At 38.3% G+C, this 18,448-nt stretch overlaps 1 non-coding gene across 1 annotated transcript; it reads left to right on the forward strand.

The window, feature by feature from the left end:
* The first annotated feature begins 14,504 nt into the window (after nucleotides 1-14,504).
* LOC131505804 (U6 spliceosomal RNA) lies at nucleotides 14,505-14,611 on the forward strand. The gene has a single exon (XR_009258577.1). It is a non-coding gene; the product is annotated as a U6 spliceosomal RNA (small nuclear RNA).
* The last annotated feature ends 3,837 nt before the right edge of the window (nucleotides 14,612-18,448 follow it).

Here is an 18,448-nt window from a genome sequence, read left to right on the forward strand (position 1 = left end):
AGTTATTTCAGCACTCAGCGAGAGGTAAAATAGAAAACCAGTCCTTTGGGGTGCAACTAAAAGAGAGGGAGGTCAAGTGCATGCTTCACTCTCCTCACCCTCAACACACAACTGAGAAGTCACAGGTTGATCTCACCTCTCTTGGCACTGAGCTGTGCCAGTTTGGGGGAGGGGGTGCTAACACAGATAAAATGAAATTGCCCTTCTTACCCATTTCAGTGCAGCTGTTTTCAGTTTTATGTTTGTCTGAGGTGCTGCAACTTCTTAATTAGATTCTTGACTTCTCATAAAGATAGGCTGGGACCACCTATTCCACCATCTTCCTGACATCGCTCAGAAAAATCAGGGAAAATTAGTTTCATTTAATCCAATATATCCAAAATCTTACTTCAACTTATAATCAACATGAAGAAGTATTAATTAGATATTTTATATTCTTTTTACATACTAAGTCTTTGGGACCTAATGTATAATCTACATTTATAGCACATCTCAATTTTGGTAATGACTACAGTCACTTCATTGATAGCACAGCTCTAGATCTTCTCCCTATCCATGGCCATTCACAGAGTTTAATTCTTTTCCAAGGGGGGCATTCTCTTCATCTGTCACCCTCCAGGGCTATAAATGAGGTGAACATTATAGAGAATGTCTTTCCTGGAGTTGCAGAAGATACAAGATACCCCCTTGTATCTTATGTATGTTTGGAAGGTCTACTGATAACCTTAGAAGTTGAGTAATTGTAGTCTGTTGCTTGTTAAGTTTGTGTATCTTTGGCAGTAGAATTCACTCAAAAAATAAGTATTGCTTCTGTTCAGTTCTTTATAAAGCAATCATAATCAAAGATCTTGTGTAGACAGTTTCTTAGGATGTCTTAGGAGAGACCTGAACTTAGAAGAGAAGTAGGGCCTCAGTATGATGCTTGCATTGGCTTTGGTGATAGACATAGAAGCAGTTGGCATTTTTATCCTATCAGTCAATATAGATTGCAGGCTGAGATAAAGAGTATCTCCCATATCAAAGATGGACTTCCTTCTACCTTTGTTTGCAGTAAAGTGGCCCACCATCTGGTTTGCCTAAGACTAAGAGGGCTCCTAGAATGCAGAGCTTTCCATTTTAAGACTGAAATAGTCCCAGGCAAACACTAGTTTGCAGATAAGTCAAATCTAGACTTAGGTTGTCTCTGTTGGGATTTTTTTCCCCAAAGTCCCATCCCCACTGTATTTTAGGATTTGTATTTATAGCAATCTCTTCCAGGTTTCAGATGCTTTATTGGTTACACATTGTATTTGAATGCATACAATCAGAAACTTAATTACAGAAGTTTAACTAAATAGAAGACTATTTTTCTCAATAACTAGCAGTATGAAAGTAGATAGACCAAGTCTGCCATGGCAACTCCATAAAACTATAAAAGACTCAGGTTGGGAATAGTCCGGAAGATGGCGGCGTAGGAGGACGCTGGGCTCACCGCGCGTCCTGCTGATCACTTAGATTCCGCCTACACCTGCCTAAAGAACCCAGAAAACCGCCAGAGGATTAGCAGAACGGAGTCTCCGGAGCCAAGCGCAGACGAGAGGCCCACGGAAGAGGGTAGGAAGGGCGGCGAGGCGGTGCGCGCTCCACGGACTGGCGGGAGGGAGCTGGGGCGGAGGGGCGGCTCGCCGGCCAAGCAGAGCCCCCGAGTCCGGCTGGCAAAAGCGGAGGGGCCGGACAGACTGTGTTCCGACAGCAAGCGCGACTTAGCGTCTGGGAGGTCAGAAGTTAACAGCTCTGCTCAGAAAGCGGGAAGGCTGGAGGACAAAGGGAGGGAGAGCTGCTGAGCCCCCGGACGGCAGAGCTCAGCTTGGCGGGGAACAAAGGCGCTCGCCAGCGCCATCTCCCCCGCCCATCCCCCAGCCAAAATCCCAAAGAGAACCAGTTCCTGCCAGGGAACTTGCTCGCTCCGCGCAAACACCCAACTCTGTGCTTCTGCGGAGCCAAACCTCCGTCAGCGGATCTGACTCCCTCCCGCTGCCACAGGGCCCCTCCTGAAGTGGATCACCTAAGGAGAAGCGAGCTAAGCCTGCCCCTCCCGCCCCCATGCACCTTGCCTACCCACCCCAGCTAATACGCCAGCTCCCCAGCACCACAAGCCTGGCAGTGTGCAAGTAGACCAGACGGGCCACACCACCCCACAGTGAATCCCGCCCCTAGGAGAGGGGAAGAGAAGGCACACACCAGTCTGACTGTGGCCCCAGCGGTGGGCTGGGGGCAGACATCAGGTCGGACTGCGGCCCCGCCCACCAACTCCAGTTATACACCACAGCACGGGGGAAGTGCCCTGCGGGTCCTCACCACTCCAGGGACTGTCCAAAATGACCAAACGGAAGAATTCCCCTCAGAAGAATCTCCAGGAAATAACAACAGCTAATGAACTGATCAAAAAGGATTTAAATAATATAACAGAAAGTGAATTTAGAATAATAGTCATAAAATTAATCGCTGGGCTTGAAAACAGTATACAGGACAGCAGAGAATCTCTTGCTACAGAGATCAAGGGACTAAGGCACAGTCACGAGGAGCTGAAAAACGCTTTAAACGAAATGCAAAACAAAATGGAAACCACGACGGCTCGGATTGAAGAGGCAGAGGAGAGAATAGGTGAACTAAAAGACTCAGGTTCACTCTTTTTCCCACTTAACTTGAGCATTTGGCTTCAGTTCTTATTATCACAAAATGGCTGCTCCATCTTCAGGACCTGCATATGTATTTTAGGCAGGAAGTAAATTTAAGGTAAAGTACCAAAAAAAATAAAAAAAGAAAAAGGAGAAGGAGAAGAAGAAGAAGAAGAAGAAGAAGAAGAAGAAGAAGAAGCGTGCCAACTGAGGCTGTGCTATTAACCAAAAAAATTTTTAGAAGTCTTTCTCAGAAGCCCCATCTAGTTGAATTCTACATATATCTCATAGAGCTACTCCAAGCTGCAAAGAAGTCCGGAAGATGAGTATTTTTCAGTTTCATCGATGCTTCAAAAAACTACATCTTCTGTTAGTAAAGGAGAACTACATAGTTAGTAAAGGATACTGCATAAAGGATAAAGAATAAAGGACAAGGATAAAGGATAAATCAACTGATTTATAACTAAATCAATACCCTGCTATATAATAAAGGTAAAATTTATCTTATCTTATTTATCTTATTAAATTCAAAAGAAAAATACATAAACTTTTTAAAGATAAAGTAACAATGGAAGGGCCTACTTTTGCACATAATTCTTCACAAATGAATTTGTTCAGTGATTCAATTAAATTCATGAGTTTTATGTGAAAAACTTCAAAGAAATGCGGGTGACCCTAAAGGAATTAGACTGAATCCAAGAGAATTTTGGGAACTTGAGTCCTTGTTCTTTTTAATTAATTCTACAAAGTCTGTGACTACTCCAAAGCCAAAGTCGTAAACTCTGTCACCAGAGCGGTAACACAAATTAGTGAAAAATATTGGTATAAGACACATATTTTGATTGCTTGTTAAAAATTGCTTAATATTCTTGACAGCTAGAGAAAAATGCATTTTCTTCCATTTTTCTTGAAGCACAATGACCTTTAGGTCTATTTTTCATTTTCCCACTTTTAAGACATAGTACAGAGAAATAGTTCTCTACTGTGAGAAAATAACAGTGCAGGCACAATGGTAAATGACAACTGGCATTTGGTCTAGATTTGGAAGGCCAATTATGCGGGTTTGTGTTTGGCAAATAGGAGAGAACCTACCCTATGTAAAGGGGGACGTACTACCAAGAGCTAGGCATTCTTACCTATAGAAGTTCAGATCCAGAACATGCTGTCAGATTATGTTTAGGATCCAGATGTTTTCTATCAAATTTCCTGAGTCTTAACTATTGGTTCAAAAAACATAAAAATAATGGACAAAGTAGATATACCAGTTCTGTAAATCAGATTTGGATTATGAACCATCAGCTGAATACTTTTGCTCTCCAGAAAACCTCAGAAATTTTCCAAAATCCTACATCTTTGGAAAGCAGTACAAGAGCATTAGGTGTTCAGACATGGGGCAGAGAAAATAAAACTGGTAGACCAGAGTTGGAAAAGAGGAAAAACAGAGTTCACACATTTTATGTTCTGATGTCATAAAGATGCAATAGATGCTTTAATTATATTTTGCAAGGACTCTATGTATAGACTTCAGACTGATTTTAATCACTTTTCAAGTAATGGTAGTAACTAATGCACTTCAATGAAAACAGGGCTGGCCAAAGTGGTCAGCACCAATAAATATTAACGAGGGTCAGTAAATGTTTTGCAGACAAAGGGCTAAGTCTTAAATTTTGAACTACAAAAGTCTGCAAGGCTGTATATGAAATAGGAGCAGGAATGTTTGGGAGAAAGAAAAGGAAACTACAAACTGGATAAATAAAAACTTAAACAGTATAGCAGCGTGGTTTAAAAAAAATAGGCTTTGTGGGGCGCCTGGGTGTCTCAGTCGGTTGAGCGTCCGACTTCAGCTCAGGTCATGATCTCGCGGTCCGTGAGTTCGAGCCCGCGTCGGGCTCTGGGCTGACACCTCAGAGCCTGGAGCCTGCTTCCGATTCTGTGTCTCCCTCTCTCTCTGCCCCTCCCCCGTTCATGCTCTGTCTCTCTCTGTCTCAAAAATAAATAAATGTTAAAAAAAAAAAGATTAAAAAAAAAAAAAAAAGAAAAGAAAAAAATAGGCTTTGGAATCAGGCAGATCTGGTTTAAAAGCTAGGTCTTGGCACCTATAGTTCTATGAAATGTAATAATTACCTTACTTCTTCAAGTATCAATTTTCTCATGTACAAAATCTCACTAATGATAAGCCCTATCTTAAGCATTGCTGTAATGCTTAAATTAATGTTTGGGCAATATATGTAAAGCACTTGGCAAATTACCCAGCACAGACTGAGAACTGCTATACCTGATACTTACATTCTCTGAGGATATGCACATCTTCTTGTATATTTTTATATATACTATTCAAGAAAGCCATCACACGCAATGAAATTCCACCAGTTTTTACCAGTTTGCATTATTTTTCCTTGAAGATTCTAAGTATTTATAGCATATTCATTTTGTAGCATTTAGTTTAACAGGAGAATATTGATTTAATATATGTTTTCCCTGGTTTCACCAGCCTTTTTTTTTTCTTAAGAAGAAAAAATATGTGCCCTAAAAAACAGGGTAAGTTTTACTGTTCTTTAGCTACAGTCTCATTTTTACATGGTCTCACCAAACCAAGTGTGCTTTTCTTTCAAGCAAAAGATGAGAGTCTGAATGACAGCATTTGATAAGTATCATGTGAAATGCCTAGAAATCAATTAACCATGTTTCTCTCATTGAGCAATGCAGACAAGACAGAACATACCTGTCATCACAGGCCTCCCCTTGGGGTCCTTTTAAGTGTAGAGGAAAAGAGTACCACGTTAGTAATCATTTTTTGCAATCTCAGAAATTGCCTTTTAGTGGAACACTGTGTTCCCTCGAAAACCCTTTACAAAGTTTCTCCCAGCATTGTCCAGGCAAGACAAACTTTGTGTTATTCACAGTTATATTCCATAATATATGGAAAGTGCTCACCAAGCATTCGTGTGAATGAACCAAACTCTTTCTATGTTGATAATTCTCCTGGCAGACAAAAGAAAAGTTAAAATGTCCAAAATAGCACTTAACGTTTGCACCATTATTTTGAATGATTGATGACTCTACTCATGTCAGTTTTGAGTGACATAAGCAGTCATTTTTTATGTTTTCTTCTCCTCTCAACAACAAGCACATATTAGATGTTTAATAAATATCTACTAAACTAAACTAATATTTTCCATTTCCTTTTAACAATGACTAGGGGCACCTGGGTGGCTCAGTCAGTTAAGCATCCGACTTGGGCTCAGGTCATCATCTCGCAGTCTGTGAGTTCCAGCCCTGCATCAGGCTCTGGGCTGACAGCTCAGAGCCTGGAGCCTGCTTCAGATTCTCTCTCTCTCTCTCTCTCTCTCTCTGTCTCTCTCTCTCTCTCTCAAAAAAAGAATAAACATAGGGATGCCTGGGTGGCTCAGTCTGTTGACAGCTCAGAGCCTGGAGCCTGCTTCAGGTTCTGCGTCTCCTTCTCTCTCTGCCCCTCCCCCACTCATGCTCTGTCTCTCTCTGTCTCAGAAATAAATAAACATTAAAAAAATTTTTTTAAAGAATAAACATTTTAAAAAATTAAAAACAATGACTAGCAGTGCAAATTTTATACTAATGTAATCCAAGCTGTACACAGCTTGTTCTTGAAAATAAAATGACAATGCAATGAATTCATGAGATTGGAAATCTATAAACCACAAAATCAGAGATAATTCTATTAAAAGAAGTAGAGTACAAGTTTTGAGTTGAGAAACAATAAAACCTTCTTATTCTAGACTAATACTAATTTTTCCTTAACTATGAGGCATGTTGAAGAAATAAAGTAATGAGCCCATCTGATTTAAAGTTCAAAATGATTGTGTTAAATAAGAACACCAGGATATTCTATGACTGCAAACCTCATTTGGTTACCTGTTATAGCAACCTATTTTGAGCAATCGGAACAAGGCAATTGAGGTTTCATAGGAGAAAATGACAGCAATTCCAGTTACATAAAAGTAAGTAATTCAATAAAATAGAATTTCTTCCCTAGAATTTATTAGCATAGCAAATAGATGAAATCAGTCTGTACACAGTTCCCATTAGTAACCTCCCTGATAATAAAACAGATGGCATCATTCTGAATAATGTAAAAGGCAAGACTCCTTAAAAAGACAGATGTAGCTGCAAAATATTAAGGTACAACTAAACAAAACCTGAGCCCTGAAATTTTAGGAAAACTTTTTTCTGATTTATTGAGTGCATTCCACCAATTCTTACATGTACGTCTGAAATATTGCATGTATGTTTCAACTCGTACTAGGTAGGAATTTGGCTTTTGCCATTTACACTTTCTACTCCACTTCTCTGTGAGGAATGTGTAACTATTTTTCCCTTAAATATGTATATCTACATTTATATTTAATTTTGTCTAACATATTTTGCTTTGAATTTGTAGTGGGATGAGCAAACTTGAGAAAATGCATTAGAAAATGCATTTATTTCCTAAACCATGTGAATTCCAAAGAGGAAAATATTTCTTTATTTCTTCTAATGTAAACTAACAATAAAAAGTAAGGAAAGGAAGACATTTGTGTGGTTAAATAAGATGACAACAGAGAAAAAGTTCATTGAAAAATTCTAAAATTCTCCTCTTTGAATGAATGCCTCTTCCTTCTTTGTCTCTATGAGAGAGCAGTCATGAGAGAACATTTCACATACACCAAATTTTGTAAATACAGCCTAAATCTTAATAAACTTCTTGATCCTCTGTTTCTGTTTCTTATTTTATTCATTTCTCTTATCTTTCTTATTTCCTTTCATCAATTTTCTTTAGCTTTTCAAGTCCTTCCTTAAATAATTCGAGCTATTTTCAAATTGAGCTGTAAATGAACTTCTATGCACTTTTCTTAGCAACTTGGATGAATAGAACATTCATTGTCACTCAATTCTAAATAGATTGTAATTTTCATTTTGATTTCCCCTTAATTTCTTATGCAGTATTACTTTTTTGGTTTATAAATCTATAGAGTTTTTCTAAATAGTTTTTTATTCTTGATTCCTAATTTAATGTACTGTGTTCAGAAGACATGTTCCAACCTTACTGGAACTTCTTTTGACAACTAATACCTGACCAATGTTTATTACTGTTTCATGTATCCTTAAAAAGAATGTATATTTTCTATTTTGGGGTGTAGATCAAGCTATTTATTCAAAATCATTACTTTTTTATCTACTTGATCTATCAATTCCTTATAAGGTTTATTAAAAACCTCCCAGCGTATTTGTGAATTTGTCAGATTTACTGTGTAATTGTGTCAGCTTTATATTTTGAGACAATGTTATGTACACAGAAGTTCATAATTTTTATATCTTCTTGCTAAATTCTTCCCTTTTTATTCTGTGATAACCTTTATCTCTACTAATGCTTTTTGTCTTGGTTTCTACTTTGTACTAATTTGTTTTGCTAACTTTCTTTTAATTATAGTTTTCTTAATATGTATTTTAATAACCCTTTTATTTTTTTCATCTTTCTGTGTGGTTTAATTCCAGATTTGACTCTTGGATACATCATATAGCTAGATTTTGTAATGTTTACCCAATCTAATTATCTCTCCTTTAATAGTGAAGATTAATCAACACACATTTACTGAATCTTCATATGTACTATCACACTAGTCATAGTTTTATCATTTTCTTTTTTGTCTTCACTTTTTCTCCTTTGCCACATTCTACTGAATTGATAGTTTTGTATAATAATAATAACAGCTAAAATTGATGGGCATTTAGTATAGACTAGTTACAGTAAGGGCTTTGCATGTATGAATTCATTTAACCTTCACAATAACTCAGTAAGGGAGGAACTGTTAATATCTCGACCTTACATTTGAGGAACTTAAGGCACAGACAGGCTAAGTAACATGTTCCACATCATATGGCCAGTAAGAGGTAAGTCGGATTTGAACTTGGCAGCCAAGTTCCAAAGTTGCTCTCTGAACCACCATGTGTATTCTTCTTATAGTACCTTTTACAATGATTTTTGAATGATTTTTTGGTTTCAGAAAAAACCTACGCTTACATCTACAATAATATCCAAACTGTGAATGTTTTAGAGTCTAACATCAACAGTGGAAAATAAGCAAATGTTTTCTGAAAACCTGCTATAATGTTACTCTTCTATTGATTGCCTGAAACTGGGAGAAATAGGGGAGAAAACTCAACACATAGCCTTATGATTGTTTTAAGTTACATTTTCAAAGTCCAAACCATTTACAAATTAAATCCAAAGGAAATTTATTTTCAAAAGAAAATTATAATTTATAAATCAAAGGAAAATTATTTGGAGCAAATGATGATCTTGAACTTCATAGCCTAGGCTTTAAGAAGGTCCGGCAGCTTCTGCTTCATGCTCTTTGGTCCCGGAGGTGGCATGTAAGAAGGTTAAGTAACTAGAGAAAGTGGCCCTGAGGATGAGATGCAATTTGGAGCAAAAGTCGCATGAAGAAGCATCAAGTGCCAGAGATATGAGTGAAGAAGCCGTCCTCAATATCCCAGCCCCCAGCCGTCCCAAGCATCCCAGCTGGAGCTCCAGACGCTGTGGAGATTAAACAAACCATCCCCATGTGCCTTGCCCAAACTCTTGACAGAATTATGAGAAACATTTAAGTGATTGTTGCTTTAAACCACCTTTTCCTCTTTTCTCATTTCCACATCAAGTCCCACACTTTGCATATGATCGCTGAAGCCAATGTCACATGCCTGTGGCAGCAGCAAGGATGTCCACTAATCTGCATCCTGACTCTTCCATTAGAGGTGGGACACAACAACAAAATTTCTCCAGTACATGAAAAGATAGTAGCACCCATGAATAAGACACATGAGTACTACACATACCTTATAGCCATGATACGAAAAATATGAGCAGTTAACCATGGATCATGCATAAATCAGATGCAACTTGACAGCAGAGACTTTATCTGCCAAAGTCACCTAGAAAAGAGTCTAGCAAATGCATAGTAGACACTATTTGTTAAAAATTACAGAATTATGGAAATATACATTTAGCATATCTCTCATTCCAATAGATATTAATGTCTTTCTTGTTGACAAGAAGTTTCCTATACATTTTTTTCTTTTTGATGACTGTCACAGGGTGAGGATGGGATAAGTAGTAACAGCTTCTGGGACTCTTTGATTAAATTGTTTAAGGGAAAATGGACATAGAATAATTAATAAAACCCAGTTGAGTTATTGAATTTCAAAGACAAAGAAATAATACTTTACTTACCCAAAGGAGAAAACACATTTGATGGGTAATTTTATGTGTCAACTTAACTAGGCCATGGAGTGTCCAGACATTTGGTCATACCTGATTCTGGATTGTCTGTGAGGTGTTTCTGGATGAGATTAACATTTGAATCAGTAGACTGAGTAAGCAAACTGTTCTCTTTAATATGGATGGAACTTATCCAATCAATTGAAGACCTGAATAGAACAAAATGACTGAGTGAGAAGGAACTTTTCCTTCCTGTTGAGCTGGGACATCAGCTTTGTCCTGCCCTCGGTAAATTTACAACCCATCACCTCAAAATCTACCAATTTTTAAATATTACACAGTAACTCTTAACCCATTTCTAATCAAGCCCCTACACTGAAAGTCCAGGCTTAACCTGGACTTCAAAACTCTCATAAATATCCCAACTTTGTCCTCCCTCTAAGATGTGAAGACATTGTCAATGCAGTACTCTCCCTAACCATGGTAAGGATAAATTCAGTGTTTCCTTCTCAATGAGTTGTTTAGGTGACATTTTGAGCAAGCCAGTATTTAACAAAAATAATGACTAAATAAGAAAAACAACATAAATCATCTAAGCAAGAAAGTAATTACAAACAAGAAAATTCAATGATACCTCAGAAGGTCAGGATGGGGATGAGGAGGAATGAAGTACATAAGAGCTAGAGGCAAGTAAGACTACCAAGGACAAGAGTCCCTAACAAAGGTCTGAGGTGGGTTTAACTTCTTTAAAAATAGAGTTTTAAAGGTAGCTGCTGTATTCCTTCTTGGGAGGCTGAGGGAACAAAGATCAATATAACACCTTTGCCTTCTGTCTCAAGCAGTATTTATCAGAAATGTGAGTCATGGACTGCCTACCTCAGAATCATCTGGAATGCTTGATAGAAATGCATTCTCCTAGGTCTTATCAGGTTCTGAAAGAAGGCCTTGAAACTGGCAGGTTTAATAAGCACTGCACTTTGGTAAACTCTCACACCAAATTAGAAAGTCACTGAACTAAAGGGTACAATTATCACATTAAAATCACCCTTTCCAACATTACCATTTATTATGGGAGGTATGACTCTTTAATTAAAACTGCTGAGGGGCACCTGGGTAGCTCATTCAGTTGAGCATCCTACTCTTGACTTCAGCTCAGGTCATGATCCCAGGGTGGTGGGATCAAGCCCCACATTGGACTCCGCACTGAGCATGGAGCCTGCTTAGATCCCCTCTCTCTCTCTCTCTCTCTCTCTCTCTCCCTCTGTGCACTCTCCCACCCTCACACTCTCTCTTTCTTTAAAATAATAAAAAATAAAAAATAATTTTAAAAAAATAACTAAAAAAAAAAAAACCAGCTGAGAACTTCTGGACAGAATAAGTAGTAGTAAGGTAACGTTCAACAAATCACATGGCTAAACTTTCTCTCCCTTAACCAAGCTCCCTTCTCACTTCCATGTACCACACCCCTGACTAAGTGTTGACTTATTGGGAAAAAAGTCATTTACTAGTAACACTACAGCAACTTGACTTCTTTGGAGTAATATCATGATTCCATTCCTTTTATTGTTCAACTATTTGTTTAAAGTTTGTTTGCTGGATAGTAATCTCTATAAGAACAGAGAAAATTTGCCTGATACCCATTTTTAAAACAAAACTTATTCATGATACTTGTTAAAGAATAGTAAGGCAGATTTATTCAAGAGAACTATCATGATAGTGCTGGAGAGCACAGCAATAGAGTTTTACAGTAGGACAGAGTGATTGGACTCAACTCTAAATATAACAAGGAAAATGGAAATTTATAGCAAAGGAGTGGGGTGAGAGATGGAGGGGAGTCAATAAAATGGAAAATTACTAAGAGGAAATAGCAGGCATAAGGGCAATTCTGGCTAAACTGTCCTACTGGGATTCTTGCTGAATGTAGATCATGGTAATCAGACATCACCTGAGGGATGATGCAAGATGAAGGACCCAGTCAAGTATACCCCCAGAATACCCCAACGAGAATGGCGGATCCTGGTTAAACTGATACAGCAGTGTTCTTGCTAAAACTGGACAATGCAGAGATTAACACAAAAATCAAAAAGTCAAAGCCTAGTTGAAAAAATCTCAAAAGAACCTGACGAGAATTTGATCAAGGGAAAAATCTTTGAACAAAAAAGAGAGGGGGAAGAATTTTTGTCACTATGTCTCCAGATCCTAGCAGAGTGCTTTGCACATGGTAGATCTTCAATAAATATTTGTTAAACTAATTAGCATAATAATGAAAATGTTGGTCAAATGCATTGATTTCCGTTTTAGTGGAATCAATGGTTAGATAGTCTTTCAAACAGTAATTTGTCAACAAGTTATATTATTACGTAGGATCACTCCTCATTTGTGACAATAAAACAGTAAAAAGGATCAAATCTGAGAAGAATCAGTGCAATGAAAAGATTAATAGTTTTTGAATCTTATAAGAACTTTTTAAAATCCAAGATAATACATTTATTCTCTGTGTGACGTAGGCAAGTTATTAAACTTTTCTGAGATTCCAGTTATCTGTGGAAATTGGTGGTTGTATTAACTAGGTCACTTACCTATGAACTAGAAGTGTTGACAAACAATAATTTATGGGCCAAATCTGGGTTTTACAGTCCAATCTTGTTCAGTCTGGGAACAAAGAATGGTTTTCACATTGAATAGAAAAAGGAGAAGGAGGATAGACTCTATGTGGCCCACAAAGCCCAAAATATTTACTATCTGGGCCTTTAGAGAAACAATTTGCTAATCCCTGTATGATAATTAAATTTATGTGTCAACTTGAATGGGCCAAGGAATGCCCAGATTAAACCTTATTATGGGGTGTGTCTGTGAGGGTGATTCTGGATAGCTTAGCATTTGAATCAGTGGACTTGATAAAGTAGATTGCCTTCCCCAATGTGTGTGGGCTTCATCTGATCTATTGACAGCCTTCAAAAAGAACAAAATAGAACAAAAAGGCAAAGGAATGAGAAATTTGTTCTTTTGTGTTTCCTACCTGGCAGCCTGCTGAGTTGAGACATCAGTCTTCTGCCCTTGGAATGAAATTTACACAATGGGCTCCCTGGTTCTCAGGTCTTCAGATGTAGACTAGAATCACACCACCAGCTTTCCTGGGTCTCCAGCTGGCAAGTAGCAGATCTTGGGACTTCTCAACCTCCAAAATTGTGTGAGCTAATTCCTCATAATAAATCTCTTCCTATATTCTATGTATCCAATTGGTTTTTTATGTGAAGAACCTTGGTAATACACCCTAATAATGGTAAAATGCTAGAGAGTTGATACAGATAGTTGAGGTAGGATAATAAAGGGGCTGAGTCAAAGCAAATTGGTTTTGTTAACAATTTTATTAATTAGTATAGAGAAAAAAAGCATTCAATAGGTCAATAATTACCAAATGCCAGAAGGTGTATTGATTTTCTCCAGTGACAAAATTTCATCTGGAAAGGGAGCTGCTGGATTCACTACCAGATTAAGTTTACAGTAATCCACTTTCATTCTCCAAGATCTGCCTGTCTTCCAAACAGACCAAACAGTGAATTGAATCGAGCTGTGGTTGAAATGATTATTTCTGCATCTTCCAAGTCCTTGCAGGCTCTAATTTCTGCAATCAAGTAAACGCTGTCATAGAACACTTTAGTGAATATAAACTCTTCCTGGTTTGCCTGGGACTTTCCTTGTTTGGGCATTCTAGGATTCCTCTCAGTCCTGAACAAATCAGGAGTTTAATAGAGTGTTTTGGTTGCTTCTGAGTGACCTGGACAACTAGGGGAAAGAAAATTGTAAACTCAGAGTTTTAAGTTCCCCACTCAAAGCCTTGTTCAGGACCCAAAATTCTATAACCGCCCTGAAAGGAACCTCTGCCTTACATAGGGATTGGATTATAAGTGTCTATTGCTGACAGTTTAAGTACTATTTCGCCACTGCATGTCATGAAAAACAAGTGCTCTTTTTACCAATGGAAACAAGGTTATTACTGCCTTTAAATCTAATCACACCCAAGAACCAATTCCAAAAAACATCCAGAGCCAAGTCATGATACCAATCCTTAAGGTTCTCTTCTTCTGGAACCACATCCAACATCAACTTCTATAATAGGGTTCAATCAGAGAAAAAGAACTGCCGTGACTGATACAGAAAAAGGAATTTATTAAGAGATTAGACCTTGCAGTATTCTGGGAGTTGGTGGTGCTGAGAGCTGTATTTGAAAACAGGAAACAAAATTTTACTACTTTAAGAGTAAATTCAGGGACACCTGGGTGACTCAGTCGGTTAAGTGGCCGGCTCTTGGTTTCAGCTCAGGTCATGATCTCACAGTTCATGAGTTCAAGCCCTGCATCAGGCTCTGTGCTGACAATGCAGAGTCTGGTTGGGATTCTCTCCTCTCCCTTTCTTTAAGTCCTCACCCCCACCCCATTCGCTCTCTCTTAAAACAAATAAACTTTTTTTAAAAATATAGTTTAAAAAAAAAAGAGTAAATTCAGCCATTCCAGGTTAAATTCTACCAATTTAGAATTTGTCATCTCTGCTTTTCTCAGAGGAATAGCATATAAGTTCCCAAAGAAGGGTCATCATAAGAAGCGGGAGTAGGAATGCTTGCTTCGGCAGCACGTATACTAAAACTGGAACCATACAGAGAAGACTCGTCTGGCCCCTGCCCAAAGATGACACACAAATGCATGAGGCCTTCCATATTTTTATCCTGTTATATGCCCTGTGTCTGTTTTCCAATAAAAATAAATAAATAAATGAGAAAGAAAAGAAACTGAAGGAAAAATAAAAAGAAGCAAGGGTGGGAAGTAGGAGCTCAGAGGTGAAGGGAAGGTAGCTGATTCTCCCCTATAGATCCTGGGTCCTACACTCTGCTGCCATCTAGTGAGATTCCAGTCCCAGTCAACGCTCAGATGTGTCTTCAGTCCCCACTGGCTGGCATTCGCTGAGGTAGCCAACTTCCCACCTGGTCTTTGATTTTATGGTCCACACTTCTTTCCTCTGTAGTGTCCCTCATCAAGGATATGAGACTTTCTCAGATCTATCAAGTCTCTCTCTCTCTCTCTCTCTCTCTCTCTCTCTCTCCCTCTCACAGCTAACAGCTGTCCTCCTTAAGAATATGGAAAAAAATTAGCACACTATGCCACCTCAGTACCACTAGAGTTCCGTTAAACCCTCTGCCCCTAACTCTATTTTATGGCATTCCTGACATGGTGGCATGGGGACTCCATGATACTGAGAAGTGGCCTTCTTGTGTGACTCCAGGCAGGAAGTGAGAGAGAAAACAGACACTCATACTTCCTGGGGAGTCCATCCTCCCTCCTTCTCAGAGACCTTTTCAGAGACCTTCACACCCGTTCAGCATTACCATTATCTCCTCAACTCATCTCCTTTTTCTAGCCCACAGAAGGTTCATCATTCCTGTTTTGACTGGGTTTATTTTCGTTTGTGTGGAATTTATGTTTTACAACTTTAATAAAATATTTTAAATATTTCATACACATTGAAAACCCTACAGTACGTTACAAATGTGTGTAAGGCAAGGCATTCTCTGCATGCCCGGTGATGATGCTGATGTTCTACTAGTGCCCTGCCAACAGACTGCTGCCATACGTTTGAACATTCGGCACTTCAATCGAGAAACAGATTGTACCAAATCCAGGGCTTTCAAAGCAAAGTAAAATAGAGCAGTTGAGAAACGAAAGTATTACTGATAAAACAAGAATTTAAATTTATGGTTCAAAATGAGAAATTCATACTTTCTATTCTAAGCTTCTCAACACTAGTTGAGAAATAAAAAAAAAAAAAACTAATAAAACCTGACTCTTGGTTGCAGCCCATTTAATTTTTAACTGCAAAATCCAGCCTGTATATTATGAAAACAATTCTTCTCCTTCAATAGCTATTGGCAAGAAGATGAAGATTTTCTGCATAGGCCCCTCACAATGATTAATAGACACCATTTCCTTCTGGACCAAGTTACCAGACCTTTGGTCACAAACATAGCTTCATAAATCTTGAAGATAAGCAATAGCCTAAGTGAAAGTGCCTACAAACAAGATTTTAATATATATGAGGATGAACCCACAAAGAAGCACACAAAATCCGGTGTACCCACTTTCCCCCACTCACCCCATTCTCTGAAAAATTCAAACTGTGCAGTGTGAAAATGTAAGAAGAACATGAAATTTACTCAACTTGGCTTGTCTGGCTGGTTAGCATAAATACACATATGACGTGGTTTTTACATGAAGCAGGTTTTAGTTGCTGGAAAGAAAATGTGGAATTTTTCTAAAGAAACAAAGAATAAATTCTTTTGCTGGAGTGTTACAAAAGATTCTAAGAACCTCTGAACCACACTAGCATATTATCGTCCCTATTTGTCTAGTGGCCATTCCAACACTACAGTCTCCCCTGCCATGCCCAACCTCAAGATGGCTTCTATTAGGTCCTCCCTCAGTGCAGGGCCTGAAAAGATCACCTATGTTGGTACCCAAGCCCCTAGAAAGTGCTGTAAGAGCTTTATTTCTATTTCTGATAACATTTGAGTGACAAGCAAACTTTTAAAAGGAGGAAGGAAGTTAAAATGAAAACCATTCACTCGTAAAGAAGTTATTTGTAAACACTGTCAATAAGAATTATTGTAGCAATGACTAAATCCCCGCCTACTGAGCCTGGTGCCCTGACATATCTACTACCTGTTCAAGCTTCACAGTAGTGTACTTGCTTCTTCCTGCTGCATGCATTCAGTGGGTTGGGTAGCTTTTTTCTAGAAATGTATGAAAGATACACAGTCAAAAAATTACAATTAGGGTCAACTTCAGCATTATCCAACTTTTCCTCCTTCCTCTTTCTATAACCTATTCTTCTCCTTTCTCACCTTCCTCAAACTTATCAGTATGTCTATGGCTTCCCCAGAAAAGTAATACACAGTATGTGGAACCATGTTTTCCAGAAGTGTCTAGTTTCAAAATCCAATGTTAATGTGAATTCTGAACCTTCATCCAATGACTCTTCATCTCCAGATGCTATCTGTAGGCTGAAGAAGTTAATTTTTAAAAAAATGAATCACTCCAGAGTTGTTCAGTAATTGTTCTAACAGTGCCTAGACACCGTGTTTCTGTTTTTTCTGATTGTTTTAACTGTAACAATTTTCCTTTTTAGCAATTTTATAATCAGTATTACACCCAGCGGTCAACTATTTCAGGGCCTTTAAAACAAAAATGTTCTGCCTTATCTGGGTCTGATTTTATCCTGTAAGTTTTTGTCAGAACTTTCTTGGTAAAGTAGTCACTGGGTTCAACATGGAAATCTAAAACAATACACAGCTCAACCAGATCTGAAAATTCTACCCTGCAGGTTGTTCAAGATTTGTTCATTGTATTTCTGTGCTAATTCACTTACCTACCTAGAGGTTGGAGAATATATCTAGAGCAGGGAAACCAGAACTTTGAAATTCATTTGGGATCTGGGTTTCCTACTGTTGCTGCTTTTACTTCTGGTTTGACTTGTTTATTTTTCAGGACTGTTTTTAGATTGTTTGAGCCACTATAACAAAATATCAGAGACTGGGTGAATTATATGCAACAAACATTTATTTCTTATAGTTCTGGAAGCCTCAAAATCCAAGATCAGAATGCCACCACACTTGGGTTCTGGTGAGAGCCCTCTTCTGGGTTGTAGACTGCCAACTGCTCACTATGTTCTCACATGGTGAATGACTGCACTAGATCTCTGGAGTTTCTTTCATAAGAGTACTAATCCTATTTGAGTGCCCCCCTTCATGACCTCATCACCTCCCAAAGGCCCCAGCTTCTAATGCCATTAATTCAGGGTTTAAGATTTCAACATATAAATATTGAGAGGCCATAAACATTCAGACCATAGCAAGGACTCCAGCCAACTTATTCTCTACATCATTTTCACTGTTCCAGTCTACCTCTGCTTCTAGAAGTTCAACATTACCACAGAAATTTTTTTCCCTTGCCAAGGAAAGATTGGGTTTAATGCTGCATACTTTATTTCTAAGTATAATTTCTTCATAGATCTTGGTTTCCAAATGAGCACATTTCACCTGAAGGTATCTCAGGGCATTGGTCTTCTTACTGCTTAGGTAGAGTTTCTTTTTTTTTTTTTTTTTTTTAACATTTATTTATTTTTGAGACAGAGAGAGACAGAGTATGAGTGGGGGAGGGTCAGAGAGAGAGGGAGACACAGAATCTGAAACAGGCTCCAGGCTCTGAGCTGTCAGCACAGAGCCTGACGCGGGGCTTGAACTCACAGACTGCGAGATCATGACCTGAGCCGAAGTCAGACACTTAACCAACTGAGCCACCCAGGCGCCCCTAGGTAGAGTTTCAATGTCGCTTAAAGGAATGAAAATATGATTTTAAGTCGTTCTCAAAAAAAAATCCCAAAACGTGAAGATCCTGCATCACCAGGATTTTCATCTAATTTATACTAGATTTTCTTTATTATCTTGCACTTTTAGCAGCTTGTAAGACATCCAAAGGAACATCATTAGTTGTCAGAATGCTTTTAGCCC

Source organism: Neofelis nebulosa, chromosome 2, assembly GCF_028018385.1.
Source record: "Neofelis nebulosa isolate mNeoNeb1 chromosome 2, mNeoNeb1.pri, whole genome shotgun sequence".
Classification (NCBI taxonomy): domain Eukaryota; kingdom Metazoa; phylum Chordata; class Mammalia; order Carnivora; family Felidae; genus Neofelis; species Neofelis nebulosa.